A 17492-nucleotide genomic window follows, 5' to 3' on the forward strand; every position below is an offset into this window, starting at 1 on the left:
GATCGGTAAACAGAAAGTAGGTAAGCGACAAACCAGAAAAAGAAGGGACACGATACATGCCTCCATGAGGAAGCAATGTACCTAAAACGACGGGTAAATGATGAGCGATGAACATGAAAAAGGGAGACACGGTACAAGTCATCATCATAAGAAACCAATATACCAAATATCCAAGCATTCCCTTAGCAGTAGCTAAAAGGACTTGTCTAATAGTGAAGTCTGTATAACAAATGCCAATGTCAGGGCAAAACAACAGAAAGTTGGAAAACCACTGCAATTGTCCTGATATTAGTACAGGCATTTCAATATGAAAGGTTGGTTAAACCAGTTAACCTCTCGCTTCCATTACGGTCCGGTATATTTTACCACAGCAAATTGCCACCAGTCAAAATCCGTAAAACCAATTGTCGAAACAGTACAGACGATGTGAACAATAATTAATTGAAAAAAAGAACAAAATACAAACAAATTGTCTTTCACAAGATTTTGAAGAAACTCCGATTTATAACAATTAGAAAACAGATCGGCTAGGAAGGGGGTCACAATCAGTGCCCATAGGAATGTTGAATATGTTGTCGAGGAGAAACTTTAGCATACCAATCATTTGTTGCTTGGTGTAGCAATTTTTATCTTTTTGTTTTATAATTGTAAAATATGTAAAATCGTAGCCAAAAACAACAAATTTGTGAGAATAACCAGTCTTGCGGTTAACTGCTTTGTGGATAACTTCTTTTAGACGTGTTTTAAATTCATCGTTCGGCAAAGTTGTATATAATGTTGGAAAGTCAAAAGATTTAATAGAGTTGAATTAAGAAGGAGCGAGATTTAAGGTGTTTAGATGCCATCTATGATTAATACCACTACGCGAGTAAACAGTTTCACAAACGTTTTGTTGTTCTTCCTTCACTGAGGACAAAATTTCGGTGAGTCGGACAAGTAGATGATCCTGTTATGTAACTTTGCTTGTATAGCTCTTGCTAAGTGACAATTATACAGAATCTAGTACATAAATTTCATCTCATAAGTGTAATAACCGGATGACAAACGAACACTGAATCACCTTCTGTCTGGTTTTTATAAAGGCTGCTTCTTGAATTAAGAAATGTGTGTAAATATGCATTCTACTTCGATCTCACTAAATTTTTTGTAATGCTTACAGTCACTTTCGTGGAGAGATTTGTATGATTTGTTTCCGGAAAACTGAATATGAAATTTTATGAGAATTTTACCCTTTTGAAATTTGAAACGGGGAAGAAATACGTCATTCAAGGTAAATTCAATCATTAATTTTGATATATCTTTTTGATGATTCATTTTTTATTTGTTCACGTTCAGATGAATATAGTGTGAATAGGCATGGTTTATGTGTCAAAAAGGCAACAACCCCATTGTGATAAAAATGTCAGCCCAAGTCCATCTATTGGTCTTCAATAAACGACATTATAATACTCCAGTCAAATATTTCTTTGCGATAATGCTTTTCATTTTCATGGCCTTTACATGACACTCCCGCCGTTCTTTTATAGATCTTTGCATGAATTTTGCCCTTTTTTTAATTCACAATGTTCCAACCTTTAATACATAGCAGGTCCTTATGTTATTGGTTTTATTTTCTGGTTGTACACAGTGCTGCAATCCTTAATATCTTTTGCGTTTATGTATTCATTTCCTTGTTCGTACGTGATGCCTTAGTCCTTGAGATAAGATTAATCCTACTCTTTGTCCTTCCTTTGTTAAAGATAAGGAAAGATTTATGTAGATATGTATGCGTCATTTGAACTTTTTTCAGTCAAATGAAATCATATATTTATTTGACATACTTGTGTGTGTTACTTTGAAGTTCTTACTGTAATAAAAGTTAATCTTTGAAAAGATACTATTTCAGGGATAAAATCTCTTGAAACTTGAAATAAGTCTAGTCAAGTCTGTTTATCAGCAAATTACCTTTTAACACATCTTGTACGATTTATTTATATTATGTAATATAAAATACAAAAGGCAAGTATTTCAAAATGGCTGAATAGCTACCATAATGCGGTTTTCTGTAGATAAAGGATTGTTTCGGTTTTCCATTTTGTTCCGCCTTATCTATTTACTTTTGAAGATATGAATTTAAATTGTTCCTTCCGGCATCTGCATTCATCAAAGACCGAGAATAGCATGTGTGCTGCACCTCTGCATTTTCTTTCTTAAATAGATATAAAATTCTTACATATGAATTAAGTGATGTCGCTACTTTGTAGACACTATCCTGACCACTTTATGTTTGAAAAATGTTTGCTTTGTCTTGTGAATATGGATATAGTCCATACTTAATATAAATCCCAGGTAGAGTCGAAGTTAAGCTAAAAAAGAGTTCTGAATTTGCGGGAAACTACCGATATTTCCTCAAAAGTTCAGTAACTTCCTGGTTTTATACCCGTTTAGATCTAGGTTTAGATACTTAACTTTTCGGCTTGAAATCATATCAAATTACTTCAACTCAAAAACAAAGTGATCTCCAATCGGTGACAGTTACTGTCATTACAATTTAAGGAAAATATTCTTAACATAAAGTATGTTACAAAAACAATTCCTCGGCAAATCTTCCGCTTTAAAAAAAATGAGATCTAAGGCTTTGAAGCCTCAAAGGTTCACACATGTATGTAATCGAATGCTTAACGTGTTTTCAAGTCATGTTAATGGACTTATGGTCTACGCTCATACGTTAAACAAAATTGCAGTTCGTTCCCAGGTGGTCATATGTCAAACTACTTCATTAACCGCAATAGGTATACTCATTGAATGATACATTATTTGTGCATAACATTGTCGTCAGACTGCAAACATGAATGAATACCAATACTGTGAAACCAGTCATAATCGAACCACTGAATATTAGAAAACCTGTCTAAACCAGACACTTGAAAAATCATTTTATATAAATTTAATTGCATTTTGAACCTTGGTAAACCAAACACTTGTCTACACAGAATAATTTAAATGCCCAAAAATGTGAAAAATGTGATACACCCCAAAAAGGCTACATTCTTTTTGTTAATTTTTGTAATTAAGTTGTTTTATGGGTCTCTACTTTGAAATGTGTAATTATTCATCCAAATCTGCCAGCTCTTTGGAGATAATCAACATTGAAAATCCAATAGATTCTATTGTATATGAGTGTCATTGACAGAGTTATTTCCCCTAATTTTGAAATCTACTGTACTATAATTTTTTATCTCCTAAGAACATGGGATATTTGAAAAACAGATTGTTAATTTCTGTTTACTATGGCAATTTAAACAAAACATCAAAAATAAAATTATAAAGGCTTTTTCCCATGAATCACATTTTGCATGATTCTTAGCTGGAGTGCTTCTTAAGTCGTTTGTCCCTAAATCGGATAGAACCTACCTGTTCAACACTATTTTGTAATTGTACGATTCATGAAGCGTAAACTCTCCGTAAAGTGGACCAAGCATTAATACACTTATAATTTATGTTTTAATCGATATTAATCAAAAATAAGATTTGTTCCTGCATCAAAGTCTTACTTGGCGTAGAATTATTTGAAACGTGGAATGCGGACTATCCGACATACTGACCAAGTTCGATTATACAAAATAATCAAAAGAAAAGCAACCAATCAAACAGTTTTTAATGAATCAAATCGAATTATTACCCCTGAAACGATGAATTACAGATCGAAATTTGTATGTATCATAATCATACTTGTAAATGTGGTTTGCGTCCTAGATTTTGGTTTCAAAGTTTTTAGCATTTCAAGATTTTAATATATTTTTACACATATATCTTAGATTACGTCTGACATTACTAACTGTGATTTCTTATACTGGACTTATTAGGTTTGTTGTAACGAATGAGCTCATGTTCACAAATACTTTACATGGCATTTCCGGTGATATGCATGACGTCATCTACTGAATGTTTTGATCACTCCTTAAAAGACACAACTATCTTACCTAATATGGGCCCAGTTTCATAAAAAAAAGTCAAATTAAGATTTTCGTCAAATCTTCAATTTCAAACGATCTTATTTGAGGAAAATCTCATTTGAGATATTTTATGAAACCAGCTCATTGGTTTTTGCCTTTGCTTTTGAAGGGTCGGACTATATTGAACGTAATGTAAATACACGTAGTATGAGTCATACATTTTTTATTTGATTTGCTAGAAACTTAAGTATATTGAGTACAAGAAGATCAAGCAAAGAAAAAAAAAGCAAATTATCAATACCTACAATTCTAAAGACTTTAGCGGTCATAAAAATATTCACAAAACATTTAATTTACCAGTAATATGCAGCAATCATTTTATTAGCAAAAATAAATAAATAAATAAATGTTCCAAATTTTAGAGAAAATTCTATTACTTACTAACGATTCCATATTTTCCCAATTACTTAACAAGGCAGATTTTCATATAAAAAATATTGATTTCAGTTACAGTATCTGCTGAAATATATACAAACTTTTGCGCTAGTGCGACATAAAAAATCCAACATCAAAATTGTTGGTGCCATATACTCAACTAAGGAGTTTCTTGCCCAAGGGATTTATGTTTTAGACTCCTCATATATTACAAAGCTGAACGCTCCGTCTAAATTAACGACCTATGAGTAGTAATATATGTAGTACATTAAAATATACAGTCTTCGAGACTATAGTTTCCTTTTTACATTATTTGCGTTTAAGAGACGCCACACACGTTAAAGTAATAACTTATGGAATTACAGCCTTTAAGAGGCTGTCCTGTGAGATGAGTAGCACAGGGTAAATTTGATCCCACTGATTTTTTTTTTATTTTTTTTTTTTTTTTTTTTTTTGTTTGTTTGTCCCAATGTAACGTATATCCCATTTGTATGTAAACAATGGATGGCTCAGAAAATGATTATAAGTTTATTAACAGACTAACCAAATTTTGCTCAAATTAAAGAGTTATTTCCCTTTTTCAATGAATTTCTTTGCTTTCTATGTAATTTACTTTTTTTTATTCTTATATTGTTACAGTAATTCAAAAACCGACATTCAACTTTGAAGAAGAATTCATTTCTGATATGAAATGGGTGGAAATGTTCTGAAAACAAAATTTGTCATGTGCCACCCATAACATGGTTTTTGACCGGACACCCTCTTAATAGATACATGTAAAACTTATCGTTATCTTGTAGACTAAAGACATAAAAATCGCTCGTAAATTTGACGTCACAGTTTGTTTTTCCGTCCATAGTTGTATCACAACTTACGATCGATTTCACTGAACTCAAAATCGACCATATTTACCAAACCATTTGATACTTTTATAATTATGCTATTTAGTGTTGATGGGGTCGCAGATGGAGACAAACAACAGTATTGAAGTCGTAAAGAGTCTGGTAGGCGATATGCGATGTTCTGTGGAGACATATTTATTTCGGGTTATTCTGGTTACGTCATTAATTTGACACAAAGGTTTGTCGGTTATCTGTACTTTTTTTTATCTTGTTGACGGGCATTTATCTATCTATGACTAGATTTTCGAAAATATCCGTTAATTATTACGTATACCGTCATGTTATGACATCATGCACCAACAGTGTATAATCTTTTTGCGCAAAAAAAATCCTTTGACATTGCAATTAATAAAAAGCCAAAATTGTATTATCGATACACAGATATATACCAGCTTGATTTTGATTATGTTTGTGATCATCATCAATAGCAGCAGCATCATAATCATTATTGTTTCATGTCAATATATGGATTATGATACTTTTGTTATTATAAGTATCACCATTATAATCAAGTAACAATTAAATTTTCTAAGTGTTAAATAAAATATTTTAATTATTTATTTAGGAGGTACTCAACGTGATAATGAAGGAGGCATCAATGATTTTATGTCATAATGAATAAATATTTTAATGTGATGATGAAATACAAAAAAAGCTATACGAAGCATTTTGCACAGTTGGCTTTTTTGGATCAAATGTGGCGAATGGTTAAACGAAAGAGATTTTGTTATTATAATTATATGGCAGATGTTTTATTACACAAAGTTTTTAAGTAGCAGTCTTTATGAAAAAAAAAAAAAAAAAAAACAGACAGGAGGTGATTCCAGATTGTCAAAAATCCACTCTCACTTTTATTTCTTGTTCAGAAACAGTTACTGATCACATAACCAGTCTTAGTATTTCATTTGGACGTTGTGCTTTTGAGATAAAATATATATATATATATATATAGATTGTACATGAAACAGGCACTTTGCATGAGTTCTTGTTCTTGATTTTCTTAGACACCGTTAGTGGGAGATAAATATATGATTTTCTCAAAAGTATAGGTCTGAATAGGGAAAGGACAATAGACATATAAATACAGCACAGGTAGATTGAAAAAAAAAACAATGTATTCCGTGGGTTTTTCTTCAACATGGAATGCGTTTTTACTTGTTATAACAAAATGAGTCATGATGTTTTACTGTCATGAACCCTCTGTTTTACACTTACAATAGTGCAATAAATGATTCAAAGCTGTAACTTTTGAACGAAGTATATCAATCCAATACGAAAAAAAACAATAAAAATCTAAACTTTCATATAAAAAGGCTGACAAGTTTATACATAATAAAATATTCTAGAATACTTTTTGTCTCTACAACTGTTACATTTTAAAAAATCCGAAAAGTAAATAGCATATTTAGTGTTTAAAGATCTGATATCTGATATGAACAACTGCACTTATATGACAAAAGTGATTATCAGAGTTAATCTGGTTAAAAATAATATTGCATTATTGAAAATCCGTTTTTAAATGATTTCAGCAATACAAATTACTTGATTTTCTCCATACCAGATTCTTATCTATGACTTGTAATAAAACCAATTATATTTCTTTCGGAACCGTGTTTTAGGCTAGTGATTGAATACGCACGGTATCTACAAGTACAAAATCATATTTGACAGATATTGTATAAATTGTTAATCAGATATTATTTTGTAGTTTTGGGGTACATTACTTGCCCAGTTCAAAAGCTCACAAAAAGGTACATATTATGCAGGGATGACATTTAATTCCGACAAATGTGGAATGAAACTACCTATATCATATTCGAAACAAAATATCCTTTCTATATCATTTTAGAGAAATTAATAGGATAATTAATAGGTATTAAGTACCAGTCCATATAAAATTCTGACACTTCTCATGGTAAAGTTATTCATGGTCTAGAAAAAAAACATGGATGAGATGATGCTTTTTTGGTCTACATATGCTATATTTTCATGTGACAATAGTTCTTCCTGTACTTAGATCTATACTTTTGAGAAAATCACACTTTAAATTCCCACTTAAATCAAGAACGATAACTCTTGCAAAGTGTTAATTTCATGTACAATCTATATAAATTTCATCTTAAAAACACAACCCCTAAATAAAAACTAATGCTGGTCGTGTAATCTATAACGGTTTGTGAACAAGAAATAAAACTGAGTTCGGTGGATTTTTTACATGCATGAATCACATTTTAAGAGTGTGTTAATGCAAAAACCATTCAGTGGGTGGCACGTGCCAAATTTGTGTGAAAAAAATTACCCATTTAACATTACAAATGTATCCTTTGAAAGTTGGTTTTGGATAAACTGCAACAATAAAAGAGAAATAAATTACATAGAAAGAATTGAAATTCATTTTAAAAATGAGGATAACTCGTTAATTTCAGCAAAAATTGGTTACTTTCTTTTAGAATTAATCATGTGTAAAATGTATTTTACGGCTCGTAGTAAAATATGTTTTCCTTCGTATCTCAAAACACACAAAATCGAGACTACTTGCCAGCTAATGACTCTACTTTAATGGTAGAATAGTAATTTAATAACAGTAAAGACTGCGTGTAAAATAAAAAAGTGCGATTCAACAGAATGTACGGAGGCATAGGAAGTTGCTGAAATGTTAAAGGCCTGTATAAACCATATTATGTGACTTTCAACTCATTAAATACTTCACGACCACATCCATTGTTCTCTTTCGTTTGAAACGTTTTAGTTTACATTCTTAGTATAGCTTGTTTTTAATATTCTTACATATTAATCCAATAAAATACAAAAATACCGATTAAGAATTTAATGTTTCATTTCTCTCATTTTGGAGATGAATCGCATTTTTCTTACCGGTAAAATGTAAAAAGCGAAACATTCAATTCTTATAATTACATTTTATATGGTTCTCTTATATAATTGATGTTTTATTTTATATATACATAAACAACAGTCAATACATGATCAATAAAGTAGTCTTATATAAATATTTTGTAACATATAAGATGTAAAGCAATTATACAATAAGATAAGCATATTTTAATGCTATGCCCAGTAAATGTGATCATTAATATTTATTGTAAATTTCGATATGCTGTACACGTGCTTCAGGGAGTACATTCTCATCAGCAACATCAGAATCAAATGTATTGGAAGATCTAAATCCAAAAATTAATTTTATAAAAGAAGTACTCAAAACCGATGCCATCGAAATACGGAGCCGAAATACATCAACAGTAGGTTCCGCATTAGCTGTGGTGAACCGTTGGTGTCTTAGGTCTTATGAAATTTGTGATACTGCAAATTTGGATAAACATGATAGAAATAATTCGGGGCCATCTTTTTCCTCTTTCTATCTTTTGATTTAATCGGTGGAAAGAGAAAACTTATGATCAAGCTTCACGACAAACGCGATTACTTCTTATTCCGTATTGTCATCTTTCCTTTCATCGGTGGCAACATTCCTTCAACACCTGCGTATTGAGTTTTGATATTACAACTTTTATATAAGAGCTTGCCGAAACTACACGGACTGTTTGAATCCTGCTTGACTTCTAAGGATAAGGCTTCTGGAAAAGGGTTATCTTCAGAAAAGATTAAAGTCATCACTAAAAAAGTACATGCATTATCGTCGTCATCATAAACTCATGAATTCTTATGATGTATCCATTTGCACAAATTTGTTTACAATGTCATAATTTGTCATTTCGTCTTCCGTCTATCCCGGAAGTGATATTTTATTAACAACCAATCAGGTGTTTCTAGAAAAGCACTACTCTTACTCTACAAGTGTACATTTTTTTGTTTGTTTGTTTGGGTTTTTTTTTTGTTTTGTTTTATATTTGTTATTTTGCTTTTTTTTTTTTGTTTATTTTGTTTTGCTTTGTTTTGTTTTAGTTTTTCGTGGATTCTGGGTTGCTTATTTACGTTTGTTACTTTGTACGTGTTATTTTGGTTGTTTCATGTTATTTTTTGTGTGTGTCTATTTTCCTGTCTAGTCTGTATCCATGAAATATATTTATTTTATTACCGCTCAAAATTTGGTTAAAACCAGATCAAAGCATGTGATAAGTATTTCATCCATTTCTTAATCCCAAATAATTTTTTATTTAAATTCCCTCAGAAGACTTCATAGGAACTGTATTAAAACAAAAGTGCATATGAAAGTTGCCACTGGACATATTAACACTGTACATTTTAGTTACGTTATACAACAAAAAAGTACGGAAATATTTCCCAGCACAATTTTTAACACTAGTCAAAAATATTTCATAATATCTTGCAGGCCCAAGGAACACAGGAATAACTGTTTTCAGGGAAAATGAAATGTATTTGAATAGTTTTTTTTTGTTATCATGAGATATGGTAAATTGCCTTCTGTCTGTGTTTTAGACAGAACCATACTTAAGTGTCAGTTACTGTAAGAACCATATAGTAGGTGAAACATGGCATAGAGAAAGCATCCTTGGGTGAAATATTATTGTCAGGAGTGTGATTTTTTTACATGCATTTTTCTTTATATTTTTCCCATTTTACCTGATTCTTACAAAAAATACACCTAAATTCGATGCATCCTGAAACAATTTCGATCTATAGTGCTACGAAACAGTGTTATATCCGACACCTTATTATGATCATCAAATTTACTAAATGATTATGACTAATTAATTCCCTAACTTTGAATTCATATGGATGAAATAGAGATGGGCTACAAGTTTTTTTTAACAGTTTAACAAAAGAAAATCTGGTCACAATCAAACCCTGCAAAAATCAATACCAATATAAAATCACAATTAACTGTGAAAAATGAAGTTCAGTTTCTGCAGATTGCAATTTTCATTAATGACTTAATTATTATTAGGTTAACATCCATCGTAGTACTTAAGTGCAGTTTCATATAAAATTAAGGAACATGCGTAAACGTGGGTGTCAAATGGTGGTCTTCAAATTGTAATTTGCCGAATGTTTATAAAATAATATTGAATGATGATGATTGGGTTGTTTTTACCGTCTCGACTATCCTTACGGATCTCGCACGACCGCCCCTTACGGGGATTCTGTTAGTAAATGTCTGTTAGTAGTTGGAGGTAGAGGAGCCCAGCCTTCGGGATACCTGACCGAAGAATTCAGTCAGAGTATGCCCTAATAGCGGCTGGGCTGCTCTGTTGAAGATCTTGCCTACTCCAAGACCTCACGTGGGTCCGAGAGCGTTTCTCCACTCTTACTGTTTGGGTTTGGGAGTACGTTAATGTGAAGAGTGTATTGAATGATAACAATCATCGATCTTAAATATATTTATTATTCATTTCTTATTAGCATATGCCTTTTTCTTGCATTATGATTGGTTGTTCATCTTTTTCGACCTCAACGATGACAGTTTTAAAAGCAGTGTAAATTCCACGTACAAATCTTAAACAACATGGCTACCATCTCTTCGCTATTGATAGAGCCGTTTAGAGGCCTAAAATGGTATAATCTGCTTTGTCCATTCATTTTCGGCATTATATATTAAAAGCAACATTTTGTTAAAGAAAATATGGTTTTTAGTAGCCTGTAAATACTTCATTCTAATATTGAAATTGACATTCATGTCGAGTTGTTGATTGACTGCCGTCATTTACAATGTCGATTTTGGGTGTTAATTTGACTTAATGAGAGTTTACGAGAAAAAAAAAGAAATATTAATATATCTAAGATAGTCAAGGATTGCAAATATAAGAATTAAATACTGTTATTCCAAATTTATGGATGTGTAAAATCGGTCCATTTACACACAAACCTGACATACACGTCCTTCGGACTTTATATATACAAACGTCTCAGAATGTGATGACTATTCGCTGCACTGATCCATCGGATCAAATTGATACAGAACGATAATGTAAGTATAGAAGATAGAAGGGTCTGAAAAATTCCATACAAAGCAAAGGACATTCTATGCTAAGGCACGTTTTTTGACCCCCCTCCCCGCAAATCTCAGAAAAAAATAATCTATGACGAACATACCAATTAAAGAGTAATCAATGGAACCAAGGTTATAGCGGTAACCAAAAGAATGTAATCCAGGGACAAAGACCAGACATGGAAAACAGACATTCACAACAAAGAACATAAAGTAACTAAAATCATACATACAAAGTAACAAAAATAAATGAGCAACTCCGACTCCATTAAAACTGGGAGCATGGACCAGGTGCACGGGTAGGGTAAGCGTCCTCTGCTTTTCTAGAAACATCCGCCGAGTTGCTCATAAAATGTCAAGTCCGGGGTAGACAAACGAGGAAAGGAAAACTATGACCCGTTGAATACATCAGTTTTCATGGTGCTGATGGATACAACATAACGATCCACGAGTTCATGATGACGACCATAAAACTTCTGTAGTGATGACTTCAATCTTGTAGCAACATAACCCTATTCCAGAAGCCTATTTGTTAGAGTTCTAGCGCGATACAAAAAGTCTGCGTAGTTTCGGCAAGCTCTGGCATAACGTATGAGTTGTGATATGAACACTCCATACGCAGGAGCCAAAGGGATGTTGCCACAGATGAAAGGAAAGTTAACAATTCTGAATGAAAAGTCATCACGTTTGTCGTAAAGTTTAGTCAATAGTTTTCCTTTACCATCGATTTCTAAGTGTAGGTCAAGATATGAGGCTGACTTCACAGTGTCTGTAGTATCCTTTATCTCAAGTTCTTTTGGGTAGATGCGATGTATCAAATCTCCGAAATTAGGATTGTTTAAAGATAATACGTCATCTATAGAGCGGAAACTGAGATTGGAGGATCTAGCCAAACGATATTCTTTCTTTCTGATCAGATCAGCTATAAAGTCAGCCTCATAAGAGTGAAGGAATAGGTCAGCAAGTAAAGGAGCACAATTTGTCCCATTGGAATGCCGACCGTTTGTTGAAAAACACTGGACAAATATGTTGTCGATTAAAAATTCCAGCATCTCTATATTTGGAAGATGATTTGGAATTATTTCTTACAAAGTATGAGGAATCTCTACCAAGAACTTTATATTTGTATCTAGGTGTACCATCTTTTTTGGAAAAAACAACGATGTATAATGTTTTTAAGTCGGGATTTTAACTGAGTATGGGGAATAGAAGTATACAGTGTTGAAAAATCATAGGTTTTAATGCTATTATATTCAGATAATAGTCTTGAACTGATTGTCTCCAAAAGATCTTTCGAATTTTTTAGGATCCACATTGAATTAATACCACTACGGGGTAACAAGTGTTGTGGTAGGACTGTAGACCCTCTTTGACAGTTGTGAGTATAGAAGTTAAAAGTTTTGAAAGAGATTTGGTGGTACATTTTGCAGATCCAGATATGAAACGTTGTTTGTATGGATTCTTGTGAAGTTTAGGAATCCAGTACAAAGACGGTAAATCACAATCATCGTCCTTGGTAGAGAGACCAAAAGACGATAGCACAGATTTATGGTTTTCCTCAATCTCTTCTTTGGAGAGAGTGGTAGCAGTGTAGGTCCTATCACTGCTAGTATTTTCTACGTCTACCTCTGATAATAAACATTGGATATAAAACAGACAAAAACAATGTGTTTTGGGCTTTGTCTGCTGGTACGACAACATACTTGTCATGTGTAGTAGACAATGTTTTTGCTACATCGGGGTCTTTGAAAACTGATGTAGCCTTGGCACTCACTGACCTACTTAAAACTTTCATTCGTTTCAAAATTAAAGACCACACGGCCTTTAATCACTCTGACAGAGAATCAATGTCTTCTTGTTCTCGTTTTATCCATTTTCTTGCATAGTCCTCGACGGCATTCATAAGAACTTTAAAGTTATACTTCCAATTTATGGAGCGTGGTTCACGGTACTTGGGACTTTAAAAAGGATATTACGCAGAGATGGACGAAAAAGATGGCCAAACATCCAAATTTTATCATATGCCTAGTATTTCAATCTAAGTTTCACCTAAGTCCATCTTTTAAGATGTCAAAACACCATAGAAAAGGAAAATGAGAGAAAAATGCCATTTTCGTCACAAACTTCCTTTTTAATGACTCCGCCAACGTGACCCACAGAAAACACAATTGCTTTGTTCACTTCTTGTAACGCAGAATCATATTCAAAAGACATTATCGTGGGTCATGTTGCCGGAGATTCACAAAAATTGAAAACACGTAGCTGAAAAATGGACTTTGTTTACTATGAAAATAATATCGGAACGTAACCGGTGACGGCACTTTTCCGAAGCGATGTCTACATGTATATTGTACGTCTGATTAGTAAGTGGCTAAAATATTAACTGTTTAAGGATTTTCACCACCAGAATCGATTATTATTTTATGGAATCCATATTCAGGTAGTTTTTTTAGTATGCTATATTTAAACACGGCGTAGAAATGAGATCAAAGAATATTTTTATGGGGAATAAATGTGGTGAAAAATCACGGTCTTTAGTTTTTTTCCCTGCAAGATCTTATTATTTCCTGAAAAGATCCTGATGTATTACTCAGCTTCTTTGAACATTTTGTGGAGGTTAGTTCATCCGATAAGACCATTTCTTCTTTTTTTTTATTTTATAGTGGGGGGTCTGTTTTGCAAACGTCAAAGTTGCTACCGGAATCATGAATGCAAGTTGTTCGTCCCTAGTTTAGTGTGTCCGAGAGGTTCGGAAACGCTAAATATTATTTCCTACAAGCGACCGTAGTTTGAATATACATATAAAATATTACAAATTTTTATATTTACCGAAAGTATAAATAGTAGCTATATTGACATGAATCAGATGATGCCGGTTCGATATATATATATACTACGTCTCAGAATGTGACGACTCTATTCGTGCTTTCTTTGTAAATAGCCATAAATAATCTCCCTTTTCAAATTTTCTCTCCTGCTTTCGTTGTAAAAGTATCTCATAAGAGAAAAATATTTAGAGTCTGAATAAAGAAATAAATAATTTACCAATTATTTCACTGCACTTCTGTTAAAAATCGAATTGGGACAATCCTGCTATGAAATAGTAATGAAGTTTAGTTTTCCATTCGGTTGTTGCACTTTTGAGATCAAAATATAAAGATTGTACATGAATTGCACTTTGTAAGTGTTATCGCTTTTGATCTGGTTGATATAAGTGGGAGATACATATTTATCTCCAAAATACAGATCTGTATACAACGAGGGCTATAGTTACATAATGTATGTCGTATACAGATAAAAAAAAATGAACATTGTTTGTTTGGGTTCGTTTTCTGCACCAACAATGCATTTAACATTGTCACTGACTTTGATATCGACTGGTAGTTAACCTCGAAAGTAACATTTTATTTAAATAAAAAATGCAAAAATCTCAGAATTTGATAAATGTTTATTAATTCGAAGCAATAGTCTAGACTTACTAAATAGAAATTTATGCCAACTTGCTGAATAGAAAAGAAACAAAAGAAGCTTTTTAAAAAGAACACTATTATATTATATTATATTATATTATATTATATTATATTATATTATATTATATTACACAGAAATTAAAATGAAACACTATTAACGCACAGATATGTACTAAAGTATTAAGGAGGTAGACCTACGATAAGGGATATAACTCTTTTAACAACCATTGAAACGTTTTTATACGGCATTTTACATCAATCTCATGTAAGCATCAGAGTAACATGGGTATATTTCATTCTGTGTGAAGTGAAAGCTTGATAGGCTTTGGTGAAATTGAATATGATTTAAACATACAACTGATTTCAAGAGTTATGTCCCTTACCCTAGGTCTACCTCCTTAATTTGTCATTTGCTAGATTTACTTTTAATTTTCGAAAAGTAGTTTACATTTATTCTGTTTTCATTTCATATTGTTTTTCGGGTCATTGTATGTAAAACCTATGAACTGTTTCTTTTAAATTTTAACCGGAAATGACTTTCAACAGGCAGTAGGGGTAAGTTAAAGAGAACCAAGACTCTAGCGGAAATCAAAAGAATGTAATCCAGAGACAAAGACCAGACATGGAAAATAGGCAATCACATCAAAGAACATAGAGTAACTAAAATACATACATACATTGTATGTATGTATTTTAGTTACTCTGTGATACTCATGTGATACAAAGTAACAAAACTAAATGTGCAAATCGGACTGCACTTAAAACTGGGAGCATGGACCAGATGCACTGGTAGGCTAAGAAAAAACTGTGCTTCATAAGAACCGAGCAAAATTTACAATTCATATTACTTAACACCACACTGGAGGTGCTTCCTGCATTTCTAAGACTTACCTATTTCACCATAATTTTTAATTAAGAAAAAAAGTACAGAAAGCAGAACGAACCTGTTTGCTTTTTTGAGATAATAATGATATCGATTGTGTATCGCAAGATAAAATTGAACTTTTCCCTCAGACAATTAACACTCTTACAGGAGGCAGATATGTAACAAATTAGGATGACACATACATAAAACAATTACGTGTGTTCTATTTAAATAGAAAGTACATTCACACTCTGGACTCGATGCGGGACTAAACATTTGCAATGCAAATTCGGTCGATCACTCAGTAAGTGTCGAACCTCTTCTCTGCTCTGTCATCTATGGCAACACCCCATGCACTAAGTCCAGTGCTCTTTTTAAAATATTTTATAATTATTGTTTTTAGCTTTTATCAACCGAGTGATACCGACTTGAATCAACATAGAATGTAATTGTTCTTGATTCGGTTGATTAAAGTGTCAGTCTCTGTAAGAATCGGGCAGTGGGTGAAATATGGTATGAAAAATCATTTATTTTGAAAGTTTAATTTGATTATTCATAACAAAGACAATATTTTCCATATCAGTTCTGTATATTGAGGTATAATTTCATTGATATACACTGAAAATACACATTTTAAGGGCAGATAACTCTGTCAAAAACCTCATTTTTCTAACCTTTTATTGTAATATTTCTGAACAAAACAAGGGATGCAGTGAATTAACAATGGTTTTTAGAGAAAAAAATATATTTTTATATTGGTGGGTATTTGACATGCATTTTTCTCATTTTTTACATTTTGCCTGATTCTTACAAAAACTTACACATATATGTAAGATGAATTTATAATTTTCAAAAGCAAAATTTGGAAAACTCACTATAGTTTCGTAAAATATTGCATATGTGTTCTTCTTCACCTTGAATCATTTCTGCTTGTAGCAGTTTCTGAATTTTAAAAAAATTAGCATGTCAGTAATCACCACTGGAAAGGAGCACTTTTGCGGTAATTGCTGTTACAATAAATGAATAGCGTTCAAATTTATTGAATATATTAATGCAATAAATCTACCCTAATGCCTAACTCCGAAAATCTATGTCACTTTTTACTCAATAAAGGCATTAGTTGCATTTTACAAAGACTAGGACGACTTGAGAACTGAACCAAATGTTCTTACTATTGTAGATAGATACCACATGTAGATAAGTAAGGCTGTTTGGAAGAGTAATTAAGGTAACCAAGATTCTAGCGGAAATTAAAAGAATGTTATCCAGGAACAAAAAATCAGACATCGGAGATACAGACCCACATAACAAAGAACATAAAATAACCAAAATAATACATACAAAGTAACAAAAGTAAATGAGCAACTCTGACTCCACAAAAAAGTTTGGAGCATGGACCAGGTGCATCGGTAGTGTAAGTGTCCTCTGCTTTGCTTGAAACAACCGACGAGGTGTCCATAGAAGCATGGAAGAGATTGTTTCACAGTTTTGTTTCTGATTTTTGTTTTTCAGTTTTGTTATTTATTTATATTTATACATGTTCGGCAATATTTTCATCTTTTTGTGACGACAGGAAATGAAAAAGAAACTGATTCGTGTTGGAATTATTAGAAAGAAACGTGGTTGTGTCGATGCCACAATATTAAAATAATTCTGTTTTTTAGACTAGGAAACAACAAAGAAAAGATCGAACAAAAGAACTCAATAAACGCAAAAAAGATGATAAAAAACAAAAGCAAGTGCAGTAATACCTAACACAACTCAATAAAAGTTAGCAAAACAATAATGCTCTTTAGATATACAAACTCATATTTCAAGCTAAGAAGTGTACACCTTGATTTAAAATTAAACTTTTTATTCATTGTTTGTTTTACAATTTACTATATTTAACATATGATTGTTGTATTCTCAACATTAATGTGCACAAATTCTGACTTGTTGTCCTCTGCTTTTCTAGAAACA

Source organism: Perna viridis, chromosome 8 (genome assembly GCF_037379345.1).
Source record: "Perna viridis isolate PV_CMFRI_1.1 ecotype Kerala chromosome 8, ASM3737934v1, whole genome shotgun sequence".
NCBI classification, from domain to species: domain Eukaryota; kingdom Metazoa; phylum Mollusca; class Bivalvia; order Mytilida; family Mytilidae; genus Perna; species Perna viridis.